This window comes from Aegilops tauschii, chromosome 6 (genome assembly GCF_002575655.3).
Source record: "Aegilops tauschii subsp. strangulata cultivar AL8/78 chromosome 6, Aet v6.0, whole genome shotgun sequence".
NCBI lineage: Eukaryota > Viridiplantae > Streptophyta > Magnoliopsida > Poales > Poaceae > Aegilops > Aegilops tauschii.
The window spans coordinates 170,708,704-170,726,722 of NC_053040.3; positions in this window are offsets into that span (position 1 = coordinate 170,708,704).

Consider the following 18,019-nt stretch of genomic DNA (forward strand, 5'->3'; position numbering starts at 1 on the left):
CCAGCTCCTCGAGGAGAGGTCCCGTGTGGCGCTGCGGGCACTTTACGAGAAGGGCTTGGAGGAACCGCTGGCTACCAACAACGAGGGCCCCGCCCAGCTGCTTCCTTATCTGGTCAAGGCGCTTGAAGAAGTCATGAGCGTTATTGGCCCCATGGAAGAGGGAGAAGCCTGCGCTCTTTCCTCAGCCGCGTTGACGCGCGTCTTCAGCCACCTGCATCTTCGCGATCCTACCGCCTGCCTCGACGAGCTGCTGGAGCTTGTGGACGACGAGCATTGCGCAGCCGCTGCCGCTGCCGTGAAGGGTCAGGTAGAGGCCCTGTTGGAGAAGTTCCGCACCTTCGCTCCCACGCCCTCGACCGGCGGTGTTGCTGATCCTGCAACTCCGGCAGGCGGTGCAGATGAAGGCGACGCCACCAAGGAAGAAGCATCCCCTGCGGGCGACGGCGGTGTTCAGTGATGACGAAATGACTTGCCGGCGGCTCCTTCCCTGTTTAACTCCTGCGACATGCACCATGCCCCGTGGAGGCGTTTAAACTTGTGTTTGGTATTGGGAGAACAATATGTCTTGTAATATTTGTTTGAGATTTGGTGATTTCCTTCCCATTTGCTTTTCGTTCTACGTCGGCAGGGCCCGACCCCGCACATACCTCAACCGCCGTTGGGTCGTCCAGATCACCAGGATGAGACCAAGGAGTGAGGGGCTACGTGGCCAGTAGGCTCCTGAGTCGCAATGCTCAGGACTCCCCCTTGACGTGCAAACAGCTTACGAAAAGGAGATGCAGGAATAGGCCCAGTGTTCTACGTCGGCAGGGCCCGGCCCCGCGCATACCTCAGCCGCCGTTGGGTCGTCCGGATCACCAGGGCGAGACCAAGGAGTGAGGGGCTACGTGGCCAGTTAGGCTCCTGAGTCACGATGCTCAGGAGTCCCCCTTGATGCTCAAACGACCCTCATACCTTTTTCCTCGCCGAGGCTCCACTCGGGAGGGCGCGCAACAACCAGGTCCGGGGGACCTGGCAGGGCGGCGTACGCTTGAGCGTGACCCAAGCGCAGCCCTTGTGCCCAGCCCCCTCGCACGACTCTCCCGAGGGGAGGTGTTGCGATGAGGCCAGACACTGAGCTCAAGGGCTCCCTGAGGTTGATACGGCCGAGGGGCCGCCCTCAGTTGTTTATCACCAGTGCGGAGCATAGCGCTTCTGCACTTGCACGGGCATAACCGCTCCTCGGTAGTGTCGACTGCCAGCGTAGAGCATGGTGCTTCCACTGGTGCGTGGGAGGGGACTCCCTACTGTGGAGAGCCCCCGGGGCGTGTACAGCTCCGCCCTGACATGTGGCTTGCACAGCAGGGCTAGACGAGGTGTGTCTGGGCACTCGTGAGCCAGTGCGGGACTCACGAGGCCCTAGCTCAAGGCGGGTTGCGCCTGGTCTTGGTTCTTGTTGACTGTGATGTTCCTGCGAGATGGTTAGACAACCTGCGCCGAATGAATCTCCCGAGGTTATCGCATGAGAAGGCCGAGCACCAACGGCCCCAGGAGGTGACGTGAACAAGGTCGGCCCGCCAGACAGAGCTCGGCCGTTGGATTTATCGACGCTGCAGGGACGGGCCCGAGCACAGACGCCGTGCCTAGCCTTCTTATGCGAAGGATCCTGAAGAAATACGTTCGGCGCGCGGCTCCCATGATGGGTGATAATCAAGCAGGTGATAACCATAGGTAAATAGCGCATGGAAAGCAAACTAGCTTATGTAGATGCAAGAACGATACATGCCACTGGGTCAGACCCGAGCGGCTTGGGGATGATGCAGCCCAAGGGGCGCCCCAGCAGAGTAAGCTAAAGATACAAAAAGGGATACATGCCGCAGGGACGGGCCCACACGGCCTGGGAATGATGCAGCCCGAGGGGCCCTCCCAGCTAAATGAACATGGAAAATGTCACCTAGTTCCGTTGTCGAAGGGGTGTTGGGGTAGCTGAAGACACGCGGCGAAGGGGTTGCTCCTCACGAGCCATCGGGGCCCTGAGCCTCGGGAGGCTCTAGGGGTCCAGGCAGTTCCTTGAGGACCGTCTCCATCTCCTCCAGGACTGCGTGATGCCCGGCCTCCTGAGCCGCCAGGACGCTCCGCAGATTGTGCTGATAGGCAGCCACCATGCTCGGCAGGCCGAACGGCATGCGAACATAGCTGTGGGGTGGGCCCTCGCAATGTCCCACGTGCGAAGGCCAGAAGAGCTCCTGAGATGCGGCCCTGTTGAGCCCTGGGATGTCGATGCAGACGCGCAGCCCGCCATCCTCGCCTGGATGGGGAGCTGCGCCAGGTGGGTGGCGGTCGCCGCGCATGGCTCTTGCTTCTTGAAGCTCTTGGGTAGTCCGGGTGATGAATTCTTGAGCGCCAGGCACTCCTCGCCTGGTGCCCTCCTGAGGGAAACCTGCCGCAAAGCACGCCTCCATGTGGTGCCCGAGCGCCTCCCTCGTGATGTTGGCGAGGTCTGAGGCCCTCCAGAAGAGAGCCCCCGAGCCCTACCCAAGGAGGGCACATGGCGCGCCTTCCTATGCGGGGGAGGGAGGCACCCCTCCTGAGGGCGTAGGTCTTGAGGTGGTGCTGCTGGTGACGCTGCTCTCTTGAGGCCCTATACGGAGCAGCTGCTTCTTCTTCTTGGGGATGGCCTCAGGAGGGTGTACGATTCCTTCGTTGTCGGTGTCTTCGACTGCTGCGGCCTGGAAGGCGCGCTCAAGGGAGCACACTGCATCCTTCTCCTCACAGGCGACTGTGATGACACCACTAGTCCCTGGCATCTTGAGGACGTTGTAGCCGTGGTGGGTCACTGCCATGAACTTGGCCAACGCTGGGTACCCGAGGATTGCGTTGTATGGCAGACGAATGTGGGCGACGTCGAAGTCGATGAGCTCGGTGTGGTAATTGTCGCACTCGCCGAAGGTGACAGGGAGGCAGACCTGCCCGATTGGGGTGGTGGAACCATCGGTCACTCCTGAGAAGGGCTTGGTCGGTTGCAGCTGATCATAGGGTACTTGAAGGCGATCGAACGTGTCAACAGACAGGATGTTAAGCCCCGCACCGCCATTGATGAGGGTCTTGGTGACTTGGACGTTGCTGATGACAGGCGAGCAGAGCATTGGGAGAGCACCAGCGGCAGCGGCTCACTTGAGCTGGTCCGCCGAGCTAAAAGTGATGGCGTATTTGGACCAGCTGAGTGGGCGTGTGGCCTCAAGCTTGGGAAGAGCCGCGTTCACCTCGCGAGCAAACTGCTTGAAGATATGCTGAGACGCTGGGGCCTGAGCTCTGCCCAAGATGCAAGCGATAGCACGCGGTTCCTGGAAGCCCCCAGCTCCTTCGTCCTGATGGTGGTCGTCGTTCCTTCTGGGTGGTGGCGGCAGCGGAGGAAGACCAGCGTTGCCCTGAGGGTGGTCGTCGCGAGGCTGATCCCTCCAGGCTGATCCTACCAACGGTCCTCGCGAGGCCGGTCGCGCCACTCCTGACGTGGGCCGCGATCGTCCCAGCGACCTCCGCCTCGTCCTCCTCCTCGGCCATAGCCCCGGTCGTTGCGCTCGGGACGTCGACCGAAGCGTCCATCTCGAATGGCCCTGAGCTCCTGACAGTCATTTTTGTTGTGGATGTGTACATTGTGGAAGGCGCAGAACGGTCGGCTGCTCTTGGACGACTCGGGATGGTCCCACCCGCGCTTCGTGTCAAGCTCCGCCGTGAGTACGGCCACTCCTTTGCGCTTCACGTCTTTGGCCTTGGATTTCTTCTCCTCCGGGTTAGTAGCAGGGAGCTCAAGGAGGGAAAGGCGCCCTTCCTCAGCTCTTGCGCACTTGGTCGCCAGGTTGAATAGCTCCAGAGCCGTGCATAGCTCCTCATGGATGGCGAGCTCCTCCTTCATCTTGACGTCGCGGACGCCATCGTAAAACGCCGAAAAGATGGCCTCGTCCGTCACCTTGGGGATCTTGAGACGAACGTTGTTGAAGCGCTAGATGTACTTCTGCAAGGTCTCTCCTGGCTGCTACTTGATATGGCGCAGGTCACCCGCGGCCGGGGGACAGTCGCGAGTGCCTTGGAAGTTGGCGATGAAGCGGTCGCGCATCTCATCCCAGGAGGAGATCGAGCCCGGGGCAGGTTCAGGAGCCATGAGCGGGCGCCGTCTTTGAGAGCCATGGGGAACCAGTTCGCCATGACCTTTTCGTCGCCGTTGGCCGCCTCGATGCTCAGCTCGTAGAGCTGCGAGAACTCCACAGGGTCGGGGGTGCCATCGTAGCGAGGAGGCAGATCCGGCTTGAACTTGCCCGGCCAGACGATGCCGCGCGGCTCAAGAGTGAAGGCGCAGCAACCAGCCATGGCCACCGGGGCCCGTCGTAGAGGCGGAGCTTGATCTTGGCGTCCCCGCGCCGCCACGGCAAGTGGCGTGTGGCCCTGCCGCGGCAAGCGATCCTGACATGGTGGTGTTGGGAGTGGTGGAGCATTTTCTGGCCGTCAGGGAACTTCTTGGCAGCTTCCTTCTTCCCGCGCGGGTGCCCGGCGCGGCGGGTCGGGCCGAGGGGCCGCGCGTCTTGGCGCCAGAGCGCCGTCTTGGTGCAGAGGTGGCGGAGGTGCTCCGGGAGCTACGTCGCCCGTAGCTGGCGGAGGGCGAGGTAGCGAGAGGGATGGTGCTGGGGAGCCCCCAGCGGCGGTGACGAGCTCGGCGATGCGGTCCAACCAGTCCTCGTAGAGGTCGTCGACCGGGCGGTAGTGCAGGAGCTCGCGTGCCATGAGCAGCGTGGCCTGCACGTCCATGGGAGCGCGACGAGTGTGAGATGACGAGCCAACTGGGGTCAGCGATGGAGTGGCAGTGCGGCCATCCCGCCGCACGGAGGGGTGCAGAGAGGACGCTTGCTGCTCGTTTCCCGCCGGACCGGTGGCGGCGGGTGACGGAGAACGATGGGGAGGCCCGCCGACAGGGGCTGTCTGAGTGACACGGGTGGCGAGAGCGGCCTGGCGCTCAGCGCGGGCCCGGCGAGCGTCGGCCATGAACTTGGTGAAGTGGCAAAACACGGATCGACGAGAGGAAAGCTTCAGCGCACCCCTACCTGGCGCGCCAAATGTCGGATTTCGGGTTCCGGCAAAACCCTTGAGGTTCGAACACTGGGGTGCGCACGAAGATCTCTCCTCCCTCTAGCTCGCACACATCAAGATCTCACGGCCTAGCTCGACGAACCCAAAGAACAAAGGGACACAAGATTTATACTGGTTCGGGCCACCGTTGTGGTGTAATACCCTACTCCAGTGTGGTGTGGTGGATTGCCACTTGGGCTGAGGATGAATAGTACAAGGGAAGAACAGCCTCGTGAGGAGAGGTGTTCTTCTGCTTGGTGAGCTTGTGTGAGTGAGGATGGCCTAGTCCAAGATGGGTTTCCTCCTATGCTGATGGCTAGTCCTATTTATAGAGGCCCTGGTCCTCTTCCCAAATATTGAGCGGGAAGGGATGCCACAACGGCCAGTTTCAAGGGGGACAACTAGTACAAGCTATCTGACTAAAGGGGGTCTTCGCCTGCCAAAGGCCCTGGTGGTGACGGCGTCTTGGGCTCCACGGTGACCTCTGTCCTGCCGTCCTGCTGGCCTTGGTCTCGTTGCACCGATATGGAAACCTTTGCCTGATGCCTCGGGACTCCTCGCCTGCGCTTGCCTCTTTAGCACCAAAGAGGAAACGAGGACACTGTGCACGCTGGCGCCCGCCTGGCACCCGCCTGGTCTTGGTCTTCATGGCTTACGTCATAGGAACCTCGCGAGGTTCCCCTGGCCTTGATCTCTCCGCCCTCGCGAGCCAGCCTGACTAGGCTGCCCCCGAGGAGGTCTTGCGTTGTCCGCCTCGCGAGGCTTGGCCCCTCGCGAGGGTCTTGACGGTTTGCTGGTGAATATGGGCCATACGGGGCCGCTAGTGGAGCCACGCCGTGGGCCGCAGGCAGGCAAGTCTGCGGACCCCCGTTCCCAGAACACTGACAAACGCGAATCCATAAACTCACTTAGTTGACATGAGTGAAAAAGGATGCTCCCCACAAAATCGAAACGCAACTTTAAATCCAAGATCGAAAGGCTACAAATTCGAGCTTCAAAAAAGAAAGAGAGGCCAAAAGAAAATAGCCGCTTCCGGCACCTAGCTAATCTTCTTGTCTTCGAGTCTTCTCACCGGCATGGAGCTAAGTGCTTTCACAGGCCGTGAGCATAGTCATTGGGGGACAGTGTCGATGGCCAGTGCGGAGCATGGTGCTTCCACTAGGATGTGGGCGGGAGCCCCCGAGGCCCGAGGGCGGCACTCCGGAGACTCCGGGGCGTGTACAACCCCACTCATTATTACGTGAGAGTGTCACGAGCGGAGACCTTCATAGGCGTGAGCCTTGCTTCATATCACCAGACAAGGGCCCCGGCTTGCGCCACCCTCGACCACCGTTGGGGCGTCCAGAAACCAGGACGATGCCAAGGGGCAAAGGGGATGCTAGCGACGCCCTCGGCGACCACGGGCCCTCTGCCGGGGGAAGGCTCACCAGCGCCTCCCCGGCAAAGGGCCTTCCTCCGGGCAACGCCTTGCTCCGTGCGATGCGGGGAGGGGCATTGCTCCCGGCTCCTTCCTTGCAGCCCCCAGTGCGCTCCCCTGGTGGAGGGGGGACTGCCGTGCTGGGGCCGTCGTCCACCGCTGTGACCTGATCCACTTCCGACCCATGGTTAGCGTAAGCCTGCCCCTGAGAGATTAGCGGTACCCTGTAGCTGATGTCGCTGGCATGGTCGGCGGGGCTCCGGGGTGGCTCCTAGAAGGCCTCAACTTCTAGCGCCTCCTCTTCCCAGCCTGGCTCGAGGAACGAGTCGGGGTCATCTTCCCGCGTGTACTCCCGGTCCATCATGCGGGGCATGTAGGCCTCCGAAGCCGTCGCCCTGAAAACCTCACCGAAGTGCCCCGCGCCCCACGTCGCCCGGCCCGGCGCGCCGCCCTGAGGTTGGTAGGGCGGCATCCCGCCAGGGCCATGAGTGCTCGTGCCTGCGTCTATCGGGGATGGCACAGGTGCGGTTGAGCGTCCGGCGCTGCTGGTCGCGCCGATGTCGACGAAACCTCCTGGCGCTCCCGAGGGCGCGCGGGCATGGCGAGGCCCGCCATGCGATCCGGCCGCAGTCTGAGGCGTAAGCAAGGAGCAGAAAGGCGGTGCTCCCCTGGCTGCGGCGTCCAATAGCTCGGTGACGCGCTCCAGTAATGCATCTCGGCCGTTCTCCATCAGTCGACACCGCAACAGCTCCCGTGCCACTGTGAGTGCGGCCCTCATGTTCGCTTGTTCCCGCCGGGTGTGCGACGCCGTTGCCGCGGCGTAGCTTGAGGCCCTTGCGATGGCCCGCGCGCGTCACGGGGTAAGGGTGGACGGCGTCGGGCCACGCCGCCCGCGCCCTGCAGCGTTTGGCGGTGCGTGTGCTGCCCGAGGCGCGGAGTTGAGATCTTCTTGGGCGGTCGACGCTGCCCGGGCTGGCCAGTCCGTCCAGTGGTCGGCGTTGGCCCTCAGGTCGCCAGTCATCAGCACTGTAGAGCACTGGCGGGTCTTGCTGACGGAGGAGAGGCTTTGGCGCACCCCTACCTGGCACGCCAAATGTCGGATTTCGGGTTCCGGCAAACCCTTGAGGTTTGAACACTGGGGTGTGCACGAAGATCTCTCCTCCCCCTAGCACTCTCCCTCACCGCGATCTCAAGGCTCAGCGCGTCGAACTCGCAGAACAAAGGGACGCCAGATTTACTCTGGTTCGGGCCACCGATGTGGTGTAATACCCTACTCCAGTGTGGTGTGGTGGATTGCCTCTTGGGCTGTTGAAGAATAATTACAAGGGAAGAACAGCCTCCTGAGGAGAGGTGCTCTTGTGCTTGGTGAGTTTGTGTGGATGAGGATGATCTGAATGGCCCCAGATCAGTTGCCTCCTACTGTGGTGGCTAGCCCTATTTATAGTGGCCCTGGTCCTCTTCCCAAATGCTGGCGGGAAGGGATGCCACAGCGGCCAAATTTGAAGGGAGACAAGTAGTATAAGTTATCCTAACTAAAGGTGGTCTCCGCCTGCCAAAGGCTCTGGTGGTGACGCTGTCTTGGGCTCCACGGTGACCTCCGTCCTGTCGTCCTGCTGGTCTTGGCCTCGTTGCACTGATATGGAAACCTTTGCCTGATGCCTCGGAACTCCTCGCCCGCGCTTGCCTCTTTAGCACCAAAGAGGAAACGAGGACACTGCGCGCACTAGCGCCCGCCTGGCCCCGGCCGTCATGGCTTACGTCACAGGAACCTCGCGAGGTGCCCCTTGCCTTGATCTCTCCGCCCCTCGCGAGCCAGCTTGGTGAGATCGCCCCCGAGGAGGTCTTGCGTCGCCCGCCTCGCGAGGCTTGGCCCCTCGTGAGGGTCTTGAGTGTTTGCTGGTGAAGATGGGTCGTACAGGGCCGCTGGTGGAGCCACGCCGTGGGCTGCAGGCAGGCAAGTCTGGGGACCCCTGTTCCCAGGACGCCGACAGCATAGGCCGCTCCTTCTCCTTGTGTGTGTGTGTGACTGCGTGCCAAAGGTCGACGGTGTTCTCTTCGTGCATGGAGGCCTCCTAGGTGGTTTTATAGGTCAACCCCTAGGGCTACAATGGTAAAGATACATGGCCGTGGGGCCGGGATCACTACAAAAAATACACTTCCGTGATGATACATGTTTGTCACAGTAGGTCACGTTTTCTGTCATGCATGTACATCCATGACGATTTTATGACAGAATCAAGATAGTCGTACATGTGCTGTCGTAGAAGTGTTCCATGACATAACCAAAATTATCATCACGGAAGTGTACACTTCCATGACGATAAATCACGCGTCATAGAAGTGCTTTCGTCAAGGGTGACCGACACGTGGCAACCACCGTAACAGGTCGCCGTTAAGCTATCGGGTCCGGTTTTGGATCCGATAACCCACTAACAGCCATGACCAATGCCGATTTTCCACGTGTAAAATTCTCATTGGCTAACGGAACCATGTGTTAGCTCCACGTTGGCACAGGTGTCACTCATCCAATGGGCGAGATGCGCCTATGATATGTTGACACGTGGACCGGCCCAAAAGTGGCCCATAAAGATTAAATGGGCCGGCCCAACTAAATGCCCATAAGATTTAGCGGACCATAATGGGCCGGCCTAGCTAAAGGCCCACAAGATTTTGCAGACCATAATGGGCCGGCCCATCTAAAGGCCCAACATTCTCAGTTAAGGCCCGTACGACTAGTGTCAAATCGGCCCGTCAATGGCCTGTCCTAAACTTGTCATCATCGCGGCCCATGGTCACTTCTGGCTCGTTAACAGTCCGCTAAGTAATTGGGCCGAATTACAGCCAGGTGTGTTTCCGGCCTGTTAAAGGTCCCGCTTCATTTGGGCCCATTTATAGGCCATTGAAACTTTCGTCCCATAAACAAACGTGAAGGATATGGGTCATATTCGGCCATGTCTGACATTCGGCCTATTAGAGGCCCACTATAGATTTGGGCCACTTTCAGCCTGTTGTGACTTTCGGCCTATTAACGTCGGAAGAAATCCATGGACCATATGTGGCCCAACGTCACATCGAGCCTACTAACGGCCCATATAAAAATGACACTAATCAAGCCGACCGAACTTCCGGCCTATTAAAGGCCCGTGTAGTAGGTCGGCGCATTTACGACCCGTCTGAATTTCGGCCTGTGGACGATCCGCATTGTAAATGGGCCACCATTTTGGCTTGCTAAGACCAGTGGGTTATTTGGCACAATCAGGGCCCAATCTTACTTTCGGCCTATTAAAGGCCCTTGTTTTTTATGGGCTCGAGATATTTACACCTCTAAATGGCCTATTATTACTGAGGGCCCAAATTATGTTTAGGCTTGTTAAAGGCCCACTATGGGCACAGGCCTACCAGAAAAATATGAAAGCTTATGTTGATTTAGGCCCAAATATTTTTAGTGGGCTATATGCAAATTTTGGCCCAGAATCGTTTTTAGCCCAATTGGAATGGGCCCGACGAATGTTGGCATGTTGGGCTCCTACGAAGCTTTTGGCCGAATACATTACTAAGATAAACCTACACTATACAACAATAGCATCGTAATTACTGCAGCCTTTGGCAGCATCATAAATGTTGTATCACAACAAAATAAACTCCAACCATACAACAAAAGGCCTATTGGCATAAAGTTTACAGTCCTTCCAGATAAAAGCACCATCAGATGTATAGAAGCACAGATCATTTGACCTGATTGCTAATGTTTCAGGTTGTAGAATCTGATGGAGCAGCACGATCTTCCCCTTTTTCCGCCATTGCTCTTGAACAACGAAGCAAATGTCTGATAGTCTAGTTTCAAAACCATTCATATCTTCACGACATTTGTCAACCACTATTCTTGTTTCCGAAACAACGTCCATTAGGGATTGGACTTGTGTCTGGAGCACAAACATATCACTCTGTCTAGCCGGAAGATTTTGTTCAATAGGCAATTTGGACGAGGTTACCTTGACAACCAACCCAGAATTACACAGGAAGGTGCTTTTTTGCATTGTTAGTGGAGAGATACTGACGCACTGCAGCCAGAGGTGACATTGTGCCTATGGTAGCCTCGTCACCTTTAGGTGGTTGTGGCTGTTCAACCATTTGTTCCATAGCTTGCTGAAAGTTAGAACTTGTAGATTAGTGTACCAGCTAAGTTACTAATGAGACAAAAACAAACAAAGTAGGTTTCAAGTTTATACATCACTTATTTTGGTGAACTACGGTAATACATTAGCATGTATTGTAGTGCCAACTACATAATAAAATCACTTTCGGAACATACGTCCATGTAGCATGCCTACTGTATTGTCTATTTCCTCACATTCGTTGACATCTAAGGATAAAGAGACATGGTTTAAAGTAGGATGAACATAGTATGACATCATTCATATCATGGGCAAACAGATATAAAACAAACAGGCTATTGTATCATTGTGTGCGCACATGAACATCACAACTAGATTACAGATCAAGACCAAAAGAATATCCTTCATCTCTTTTAAACCATGTACGGTGAAAATATACGTTAAGAAAACTGTGTATAAAAGTGAACAGGTTAACTAACAATGGCTGCAAACCAAGCAGTTAAATGAACACATCACAGTACCAATCAGTTCAAAGGCAGGAAGAGTAAGGACTTACAACAGCGGCTTGAACTGGTGTGCTCATGCCCTTCATCTTGCTAGTGTGGCAATCCTTGAAGATTTGCACTGCATTCGGTTTAGGTTCTTTTTGGTCCGCACGGGTTTCCTCCGTATTTTGAACAAGTCAATATAGATACGATAATATGGCATAGAAAAAAGAAGGAACTAACAGCTATTACAAGAGCCTCGCAATGTGCAATATAGCTACGAGATCCTTTTGTTTGTTGGAATTTCACTTTAGAATGGTTGGTCTTGTTCTTCAAACAGTTAGCCTAGAAGAAGATACACTTGTAAGGCACATACATAAATACAAGTTCAATATGTGGTCTGATCAAATACCCTACCTGATACTTTCGATCAGACCAGTGTTTAACAAGAGTTGTCCAGTCTTCATCTGTAATATGTTCCCTAGAGATGTTTGGGTGATTTCATTGTTAGCCTTGCCTTCAAAGTGAGATTTTCTAAGGTGGTACCGATACTGTCGCAGAGCAGACTGAAAAACATGAGTGCATGCTTGTTTAGTTGCATCATCTTTTGGATCCAACTTGAACCTCATCTGTTGAAAAAAGAATGCGAGTCTTATTAGGAGGAAGCTAGAAAGTATGGCACATAGCAAGACAATATTACAAATTGCGATGAATAACATTACTTACGGATAAATGGTCAAGGAACGTGTTAAACTGGGCATTGTCTTTCCCATTCCTGTACTGGATCCACGTTGGGAGGATACATGCATGACACCTAACGGCAATGGCTGCCTCTGATACTAACTTGGCTGAATCTGTAGCATCACGTGGCCTTTTTAAACCTTCCTCAAAATGGATCTCCATTCTTCCTCCTTTAGATTTTGTTAATCTGTCAAGCATTATCCCTGATGTCTGTTTCCGCTTGCGCCGTGGTGCTAGTTCAACAACGAATATGGAAAGTGTTAGTGCACATCAAACTGTGAGAGTACATATAAAGGAGCATGCAACTGCAACTTGACTCGGTCAGGTAGCATCTTGGTGTTGATGCTCATGAGGTTCGTCTGATCTTGCCAAGTCCTGTTGTGTCAGCGGTGCTTTGGAAGTAGTGTTAGGTGTGAAGGCAGCTTGGGAACTGGCCAGTTCCGGAGCAAACGAATGAGTAACTCGTTGAGATGTTGGTACAGTTGAAGCGGATGCTGCAGCTGGTGGAGCAGGTGATACTGTGTTTGTAGATTTACCGGTGGACTTGGACCTTCTACTGCACTATAAGTACCAGCAGAATCTCGAGGGCAGATCCTTTTCCGTTTCACCCGACTAGTAACACCATTCCCTACTATATTATTTTCCTTGCTCTTTTTTGACTTTGCCATGTCAAGCCGTACCCACAACACAATAGAATAAAATCGCTCTTCAGAACTCATTGATGCATGATACAGACAAGCAATACTTTGATGTAAGACAACCGTATGAGGATGGAATATGTAAGAAAAACAGGACGGCATGACATATTCACAGCTACGATGTGTAAACTAAGCAGAAGGATTTTCAAGAAAATAGAAGTAATGCAAGCTAGACACCATATGAAAGATGCAACCAATATCACTCTGCCTAGTTAAAAGTGTCTTGTCATAAGTGGCATTTCGAAAAATTAGAAGTAGTACAACGTAGAAATCAATGCAAGATGCAACCACTATCAAACTACCATGTTAAAAGCGTCCAATCATGAGTGACTGATGCGGGATACACAACAGCAGTACTTTGATGTAAGAACATGGTATGATTGATAGATGCAGTGTATTCTAGACACAGAAAGGCATGTCATATGCACATGTATAACGTATAAACTCAGCAGTCAAAATAGAAGAAATATAGGCTAGACAACATATGCAACAGGAAACCAATTATCACACTGTCAACTTAGAGCAAGCACCTGCGATGGTGGAGTACAGGAGATGAACTCATCATGTAGACTTGGGACTTCAACTTCATTAGCAGTAGCAGTGGCAAATCTAGCGTGTCTCTGTTTGCGTCGGTCCGGAGGACCACCAACATCCCCTAACTTACTATTTTCCTTCCTATTTTCTGATATTGCCTTATGAAGTCAAAACCAAAAGAAGATGAATAAAATTAGCTCTACATAACTGGTTGATGCATGATACAGACGAACACTACTTTGATGTAAGGAAAGCGCAGGATAGGAGGATGGAATATATACAAAAAAAGACAGCATTGCATATTCAGACGTATGATAGGAGGATGGAATATGTATGAAAAACAATAAGCAGAAGGCATCTCAACAAAATTAGAAGAAATGAAATCTAGGCACCATATGAACATGCAACCAATATCACTCTATCAGGTAAAAAGTGTACATTTCAAGAAATTAGAAGCAGTACAAGCTAGAAGACAATGCAAGATGCAACCTACATCACACTCCCAAGTTAAATGTGTCTTATGGGTAAGTGATCGTTGCAGGTATAAGTTGTAAGCTACGCAGATGCAATTCAACAAAATCAGAAGCAATACAAACTAGACATCATACGAAACACACAACCACATATAACAGCTCCAAGTTAGAGCAAGCACCTATGATGGTGTAGTAGGGGAGATGTGCTCATCATCTACACGTATGTTCTAGAAACAGGAACAGGTGTCATATTCACAGGCATTATGTGTAAAGTAAGCAGATGCAATTCAACAAAGTTAGAAACAATACAAGCTAGACATCATACGCAACATGCAACCACATATAATAGTGCCAAGTTAGAGCAAGCACCTGTGATGGTGGAGTAGGGGAGATGTGCTCATCATCTACACATCTATGTTGACTGTCCAGCCTTGTGTTGTCTTGCGAATCTTGTTGGTAGGATGGCGGAGTCGAATCTGTAGAGACCCTCTGTTTGAGTTGCTCCGAAGGACCACCATCATCCACTGCCGGACTAATTTCCTTCAGCTGTGTTGATTTTGCATTGTGAAGTCAAACCGATAAGAAAAAGGAATAAAATTCGCTCTTCGGAACTCATTCATGCATGATACTGACGAACACTACTGGGATGAAAGGCAAACACATGATACGAGGATGGAATATGTACGAAAAACAGGACGGCGTGACATATTCACACCTATGATGTGGTAACTAAGCATAAGGCATTTCAACAAATTAGAAGCGCTGCAAGCTAGACACCATATGAAAGATGCAACCAATATCACTCTGCCAAGTTCAAACTGTCTGGCGTTTCAACAAATTAGAAGCAGTACATGCTAGAAATCATATGCAAGACACAACCAATATCACAGTGGCGACTTAAAGGTGCCTTATCATAAGTGACTGATGCGGGATATGCAAGAACAGTAGTCTGATGTAAGAACATGGTGTGATCAGATATAGTATGTTCTAGAATAAGGAACACGTGTCATATTCACAGGCATTATGTGTAAAGTAAGCAGATGCAATTCAACAAAGTTAGAAGCAATACAAGATAGACATCATACGCAACATGCAACCACATATAATAGTGCCAAGTTAGAGCAAGCACCTGTGATGGTGGAGTAGGAGAGATGTGCTCATCATCTACACAGCTACGTTGACTGTCTAGCCTTGCGTTGTCTTGCGAATCTTGTTGGGAAGATGGCGGAGTAGAATCTATAGAGACCCTCCGTTTTAGTTGCTCGGAAGGACCACCATCATCCAATGCCTTACCAATGTCCTTCCGCTTTATTGATTTTGCATTGTGAGGTCAAACCGATAAGAAAAAGGAATAAAATTCGCTCTTCAGAACTCATTCATGCATGATACTGACGAACACTACTCTGATGAAAGGCAAAGTCATGATACGAGGATGGAATATGTACGAAACAGGGGCGGAGCTATAGGGTGGGCCGCGGCCCACCCTGGAATTTTGGATGAGCCTATATACCTATGGATCTCTAACTGTGCCAGAGAAAAAAATGGCCCAATAACACTTCTCTTGACCCAGGGACGAATGCAACCAGGCCCTCGTCCACATCGAGCAGAACCAGCCACGGAGCCGCCTCGTCCCGACGCCCTCGCACAGCTGTGCCCGACCCCTGCCTCGCCATCACCGGTCGCCGCCTCCGTTCACCATCCCTCCCTCCTGTGGTCCTGCCTCTCCCTCCTGCGGTACCGGCGCTCGGATCCAGCCGCGCCATAGCGCCCCGCCCCCCCTACCGGCTGCCGCCCTACGCCCCCGCGGGTTGCGGATCTGCCACCGGCCGCTGCAAGTTAACGACCGCCGTGGCGCCGCCCAGTCAGGATCCTAGCGTTTCCAGGCTTCCAGCACAGCCGGTGGTCGCCCCCGATTTGAGGTATCCAGCTTGGAGCTCGCAAACTGCCCTCATTCCCCAATTTTAATTTAGTACTTCTTCTTTAATTGAGGGTTTTACCACTACAAGAAGCAATTAGCGTTGCACATCATTTTGTGTTAAGTTGTGTCATTGTGATTGGTAGAAATGAAATTATTTCGCAGAATATTGAAGAATGAAGAGGACATGGGATGCTGTCAAAAAAATGAAGAGGACAAGGGTCGCTATTTCTGTTTTTCATAGTGCTTTCAACCAAACAACTTCTCAAGGTAGTATGTACTGTGGTCTCATGTAGTACGTATTATGTAGGCTTTTTATGCAAAACTGAAATTTAAATGAGAATTTTAGTGTGTTTGTAAGACCATATTAATTCATTTCTATGTGATATTGCTAATTAGTTAGAACGTTCACATGCCATACTGCTTATCAACAAAATAAAATTTGGGGCGGACCACCCGGCTATTAAATGCTAGCTCCGCCACTGGTACGAAATACTGGACGGCTTGACATATTCACACCTATGATGTGGTAACTAAGCAGAAGGCACTTCAACAAATTAGAAGCACTGCAAGCTAGACACCATATGGAAGGTGCATCAATATCACTCTCCTAAGTTAAAACTGTCTTGTCATAGGTGGCGTTCATCAAACTAGAAGCACTACATGCTAGAAATCATATTCAAGACGCAAACCAATATCACACTGCCAACTTAAAGGTGTCCCATCATATGTGACTGATGCAGGATACACAAGAAGTGTAGTTTCATGTAAGAACATGGTGTGATAGACAGATATAGTATGTACCAAAAACAGGAAAGCGTGTCATATTCACACGTATCATGTGTAAGCTAAGCAGATGTAGTTTGCACTAATTAGGAGCAATACAAGTTAGACACCATATGCAACATGCAACCAGATATCACACTGTCAAGTTAGAGCAAACACCTTGGATGGTGGAATAGGGGAGCGGAGACATGGAACTTGTAATGCACTAGCAGTACAAGGAGAATCCGTACAGATGCTTTGTTTACGTTGCTACAAAGGACCACCATCATCGCCTTCCTTACTCTTTTCCTTCCTCTTTTTTGATTTTGCCTTGTCAAGTCAAACCCACAAGAAAAAGGAATAAAATTTGCTCTTCAGAACTCATTGATGCACGATACTGACGAACACTACTTTCATGTAAGGCAACCGCATGATAGGAGGATGGAATATGTATGAAAAACAGGGCGGCATGACATATTGACATGTATGATGTATGAAGTGTAAACTAAGCACAAGGTGTTTGAACTAGTTAGAAGCAATGCAAGCTAGAAACCATATGAAATATGAAACCAATACCACTCTGCCAAATTAAAAGGGTGGCCTAACAAATGTATTTGACCAAATTAGAAGCAATACATAGCAACAGGCTAGAAATAATATGCAATATGCAATGAATAAAGGTGTATCATCATAAGTGATTGATGCAGGATACAGAAGAGAGGTAGTTTCATGTAAGAACATGGTTAACACATAGATGTAGTGTGTACCAAAAATAGGAAGGCGTGTCATATTCACTGGTATAATGTGTAAACTAAGCAGATGCAATTTACCCTAATTAGAAGCATTACAAGCTAGACACCATATGCAACATGCAACCACATATCACACTGCGAAGTTAGAGCAAGCACCTGCGATGGTGGTGTAGGGGAAGTGCAGTCTTCAAGTACAGAGCTACGTTCAATATCTTCATTTAGGCTTGTTGTTTCTCGAGAATCATGTGGAGAGGATGAAACTGCACTCTTTATAAGAGTAGCGCGTCTCATACTAACCCACGGGCGTGACTGTCTCATCATAAGCGATAGATGCAGGATACACAAGAACAGTTGTTTGATGTAAGAACATGGTGTGATAGGCAGATGTAGTATGTACCAAAAACAGGAAGGCGTGTCATATTCACATGTATAATGTGTAAGCTAAGGAGATGCAATTTAACAAATTATGAGAAATACAAGCTAGGCACCATATGCAACATGCAACCAGATATCGCACTGCCGTGTTAGAGCAGCACCTCGGGTTGTGGAGTAGGGGAGATGAGATTTGGAACTTGCACTGCAGTAGGAGTAGCAGGAGAATCTGCAGAGATCATCTATTTCGGTTTCTCCAAAGGACCACCATCATTTCGTGCCTTCGTCCTTTTAGATTTTGCCTTGTCAAGTAAACACACAAGAAAAAGGAATGAAATTCACACTTCCAAATTCGTTGATGCATGATACTGACGAACACAACTTTTATGTATGGCAACCACATTGTAGGAGGATGGAATATGTACGAAAAACGCTAAGGATAAGGCATTTCAACAAATTGGAAGCAATGCAATCTAGACACCATATGAAAGATCCAACCAAAATCACTCTACCAAGTTAGATGTGTCTCATTATAAGTGGCACTTCAACAAATTATAAGCAATACATGTTTGAAATGATATGCAAGATGTAACCAATATTACGTTGTCAACTTGAAGGTGTCTCGTCAGAAGTGATTGATGAGGGATACACAAGA